This window comes from Mandrillus leucophaeus, unplaced genomic scaffold (assembly GCF_000951045.1).
Source record: "Mandrillus leucophaeus isolate KB7577 unplaced genomic scaffold, Mleu.le_1.0 Scaffold490, whole genome shotgun sequence".
In the NCBI taxonomy this organism is placed as follows: Eukaryota; Metazoa; Chordata; class Mammalia; order Primates; family Cercopithecidae; genus Mandrillus; species Mandrillus leucophaeus.
Window position 1 is genome coordinate 867190 of NW_012105254.1, and position 5505 is coordinate 872694.

A 5505-nucleotide genomic window follows, 5' to 3' on the forward strand; every position below is an offset into this window, starting at 1 on the left:
CTGGAAACCATCATTCTCAGCAAAATAACACAGGAACAGAAAACCAAACACCGCATGTTCTCACTCATAAGTGGGAGCTGAACAATGAGAACACATGGACACAGGGAGGGGAACATCACACGCCAGGGCCTATTGGGGGGTGCAGGGCTAGGGGAGGGATAGCATTAGGAGAAATACCTAATGTAGATGATGGGTTGATGGGTGAAGCAATCACTAAGGCACATGTGTACCTATGTAACAAAACTGCACATTCTCCAAGTGTATCCCAGAACTAAAGTATAATAAAAAAATTAATACAGATGAGATCTGGAGCATATGTGTATAATTACATAAGTCATGTATGTTTTACATGAGCATACAAAAAAATGTAAAAAGATATGCACAAAATTGACTTTTTTATATATTCTTCTGTTACTTGGCTTTGAAAAAATAATGTTCTCATTTTTGAATTTTAAAAGAAAACTCCAATAAGATGTGTATATGTTAAAAATATTTTAAACGAAAACCAATTTTAATGATGACTTCGAATATACACAGCATTCCAAGAGACTGACACTATCCTAAAAGATAGATATTATAAAGTGGTCTGTTAATTCATTACATCAAATACAAAACTTGCTGCTTTAAGGTAGATATTTTATTGATTGATTGATTTAATGAGACAGGGTCTGACTCTCTCACCCAGGCTGAGGTACTGTAGTGTCATAATGGCTCATTGCAGCCTCAGACTCCTGGGCTCAAGGGATCCTCCCACCTCAGCCTCCAGAATAGCTGGGACTACAGGCATGCCCCAGAGAGAGGTAGGTAGAGGGGGTGTGTGTGTGTAGACGGGGTTTTGCCATCTTGCCCAGGCTAGTACTGAACTCCTGGACTAAAGCAATCCTCCAGCCTCAGACTCCCAAAGTGCTGAGATTTACAGGTGTGAGCCACTGGACCTGGCCATAGCCTATTTTAAAAGGTCTTTTGGTCTCTTTATAGAGTATTTATTTCCCTGTGCTGACTTGTTTTAAGAGCAGTATTCTAGTACTAGGTGGAAAATGGCAGAATGGAACACTTTTAAATTAGAAAAAGAAAATATGTCTATGAACAGGTAATGGTTTTGTTTAGTATTTCAAGACAGAGCAACAAATGTTAGAGTAGTTGGTTTCCCAGGTTATGAAGTATTTTGTTGGTATTCAAAGGCCAGCATTTCACTAGAAGGCATAGTGCGTGGTGAGAATCAGGTCGCTGTTTGACAACGTATTTGGTTTGGGTTTGACAGGCTTATTTTAATTTATTTTGATACAGGGTTTTGCTCTGTTGCCTAGGCTGGAGAGCAATGGTGCGATCATAGCTCACTATAACCTTGAACTCCCAGGCTCAAGCAATTCTCCTGCCTCAGCCTCCAGAGTAGCTAGGACTACCAGCGCATGCTACCGTGCCCGGCTATTTTATTTTGTGTAGAGACAGGGTCTCACTATGTTACCCAGGCTGATCTCAAAGTCCTGGCCTCAAGCAATCCTCCCATCCTTGGCCTCCCAAAGCACTGGGACTACAGGCGTGTGCCACAGCACCAGGCTGACATTTTATTTTTGGATGTTATATTTCAAGTCTTTTCTCAACCAAATAAAAACTCTGAAGTGTAAAAACATTTGCATGGGAACATAAGCTCCATGAAGACAGAGATTATGTTGGATTCACTATTATAACCTCAGCACCTAGGATAGTACCTGACACACATCAGAAACTCATATGTTTTCCACCTAATGCTGGAATCCTGCTGTTAAAATAAGTCAGCAAAGGAAAATAAATACTCTGTAAAGAGACCAATTCATTGCTGATGGGAATGCAAAATGGTACAACCACTTTGGAAGGCAGTCTGGCAGTTTCTTATAAAACTAAATATACTCTTACCACACAATCTAGCAATCATGCCCCCTTGCTATTTACCCAAATGAGTCAAAAGCTTATATCTTGCATGTAACAAAAAAGCCTACATACAGATGTTTATAACAGGTCTATCCATAATTGCCCAGACTTGGAAGCAACCAAGATGTCCTTCAGTAGGTGAAATTGTAGTACATCCAGACAATGGAATATTATTCAGCACTATAAAGAAATGAGCCACCAAACCATAAAAAGACCTGGAGGAATCTTAAGTGCATATTACTACATGAAAGAAGCCAATGTGAAAAGTCTACATACTGTATGACTCCAACTATATGACATTCTTAAAAAAGCAAAACTGGCCGGGCGCGGTGGCTCAAGCCTGTAATCCCAGCACTTTGGGAGGCCGAGACGGGCGGATCACGAGGTCACAAGATCAAGACCATCCTGGCTAACACGGTGAAACCCCGTCTCTACTAAAAAAAATACAAAAAACTAGCCGGGCGAGGTGGCGGGCGCCTGTAGTCCCAGCTACTCGGGAGGCTGAGGCAGGAGAATGGTGTGAACCCAGGAGGCGGAGCTTGCAGTGAGCTGAGATCCGCCACTGCACTCCAGCCTGGGCGACAGAGTGAGACTCTGTCTCAAAAAAAAGGCAAAACTATGGAGACAGTTAAAAAAAAATCAGTGATTGCCACATGTTAGTGGAGAGGGAGGGATGAATCGATAGAGCACAGATTTTTAGAGCAGTGAAACTATTCTGTATGATACTACAATGGTAGATCCATGTCATTATACATTTGTCCAAACCCACAGAATGTACAACACCAAGAGTGAGCCCTAATATATAGACTTTGGGGAATAATGATGTGTCAATGTAGGTTCACTGATTGTAAAAACTCTATTATTCTGGTGCGGGATGTTGAGAGTAGGGAAAGCTACTGGTGTGTCAGGGCAGGGGATATATGGGTACTCTGCTAAATTTTGCTGTGAACCTAAAACTGCTCTGAAAAAAAAAATAGCCTATTAAAAAATATGTTAAGGCCGGACACGATGGCTCACGCCTGTAATCACAGTACTTTGGGAGGTCAAGGTGGATGGATCACCTGAAGTCAGGAGTTCGAGACTAGCCTGGCCAACACGGCAAACGGCTGTCTCTACCAAAAATGTAAAAATTAGCTGGGCGTGGTGGCATGCGCCTGTAGTCCCAGCTACTCGGGAGGCTGAGGCAGAAGAATCGCTTGAACCGGGGAGACGGAGGTTGCAGTGAGCTGAGATCACATCACCGCACTCCAGCCTGGGCAACAGAATGAGACTCCATCTCAAAAAATAAATAAATAAAGAATAAATATTTTTATAGACCATTTACTTGTGGTAAGACTGCAAGATTCTCATTCTTCCTGGAACATTATTATGGTAATCTTAATTGTACGCTTATTAAGAGGAAAACCTGGTTGTTACCATGGAAAATACCAGGGCTGGTTAGTGCCTCCAAGATTTGAGCAGTTATACCTGTCGGGGCACTTAAATCTCAACTTACAGGTTCCTGTTTAACAGGGAAAGGATAAAAACATCTATGTTTGTTTTAAAGAATGGCTAATACACCGATGGGGTAATACAAATTAAAGTGGATGGAGCATACACACACCACCACCACCACCAAAGTGATGGGTGAAAATTAGGGGTCTGCTGGTTGCTGACTTTGTTTGACTCTCTTAGGATTACATGTCCGGGATGCCTTCAGTGTTCATTTTCACCTGTACCAAGAATAATGAGTTATGGTAATTTTGTTGGATTGAAGGGGGATGATGTGTTTTGCTTTGCTAGGCTGAATAGGGGAGCTTCAAGCTCTGAGAGATTTACTCCAAGCAATACTGTAGGGATGTCCCCTTTGGCCAGTATCTGAAGCAGTCTTTTGCAAGCAGATTTCAACTGGACATCAAAAATATAATCTCATTCACGCACAGGCACTGTGCCTTGGGTCCTTTTAAAACCATATGTACCTCAAGAAAGCATGGGTTCTAACATCAGGAAATCCTTCTTCCCAATTCCTAAGGAGGCATCGACCAACATATTCAGATTTACTATGCCCACCTCCTCTTATCCGATGCATTACTGACAACAAAATAAGCCTTAATAGGTACCCAGCTGTCACTTACTTGCTGCATAGCCTCAGTCAATTATTCCTCTTTCAGCTGGGAAGTAGTTACAGCATTGAATAAATGTATTATGCTCGGGAGTATTCTGAGGGCCTCAAGTAATAGTCATGGTTTGTGTTTTAAGACACTGACTTTCTCTTTACCTGATCCAGCTCAACTACTCGTCAGCAATGGCAGAACTGTCTGTATATCAAGGACTTTTTTAGGGACAAACAGCCATGCTAAGTTCTGTGAATACTAATTATATTTTCAGAAATCCCAAATTCAAAAGGGTGAAAGATTACAAAGTGTTTAAAGTTATGCTCACAAACACAGAGCAGTACAAACACTCTAGCAATATAAAACGCAGCCTTAAGTAATTTCTTTAAAAATACGTATGAACACAATGACATTGCAAGTGAACCATAAAACCCTCAGTTCTCCTTTGAAACTAGATTTTAAAATACCACTCACCACTCTAAATACTCCATTGGTGTTAATAACATTCATACTATTGCTTTTAGGGAAAGCTTCATTTGACGTTTTGAACCTGATATTAACAATCTTATCACCATGAAGTGCTGGTGACAAGAAATGACAGACAAAGGCTTATCAATTAGTCTTTCTCCAAGCTCCAAGGAAAGCACAAAACAAACACAGCGTCTGGTATGTATCATCCCCTAGTCCTTTTCCAAGTATAGAACAGTCAAAAGGTGGTAGCTATGACACCCCTTACCTTTCAATTCTATTTCAAGTCGAAGTAATGATAGATGGGAAACTACAGCTGTTTCCCATGGTGGACTTCTGAAGTCCACCTCTAGCCTCAAATGGGAAATTTGGTTTTGACTTGACAAACGTCCTCTTGCAGTCCCGTGTCCCTGTTCTGCAACTTGTCATTAAGGTTTTTGATTTAATATTAATATTTAGAAATATGTTATGGGCAATTACATATTGTAGATACGTATACATCACAACTACATAGAGAGGACAACATTCAGCCCTGGGCCTCCAACCCTACAGACACACACACCCTTCAGGTTCAAATCCCAGCAAGGCACCCTGACAGCCCACTCAGGAGAGGGAGGGGCAGGAGCAGCGAGCAGAGGTTAAACCAGGCAGCAGCCAAAACAAACACCACTTCCAGAACAGGGCAAACTTTGGGTCTGGGCGGCTGCAGAACCCCAGAAATGGCCGGGGGAGGGGAGGGAATGTCAGACAGTCTCAGGGAAGGAAGATGGGGAGCGCGCACCCAGCACTGACTGGGCGAGGAGCTGAGCTGCGGAGGAGGCTGGTGTCCCCCGGGTACAAGGGCGTCGCCGCCATCCCCGGCTGCAGAGTTCTCTGACAACTGGCCGAGGCCTCCGGGTCCCTGGGGGCAGCCCTGTCGCCCCACTCGCAACCTCCGCCCCCGCAGACACTGCCCCACAGACCCGCAGGGACAAGAGGCGGAGGGACCCACCTGGTGCAGCGTCTCGGCTGGCAGCTGCGACGCCCGAAACAGGTC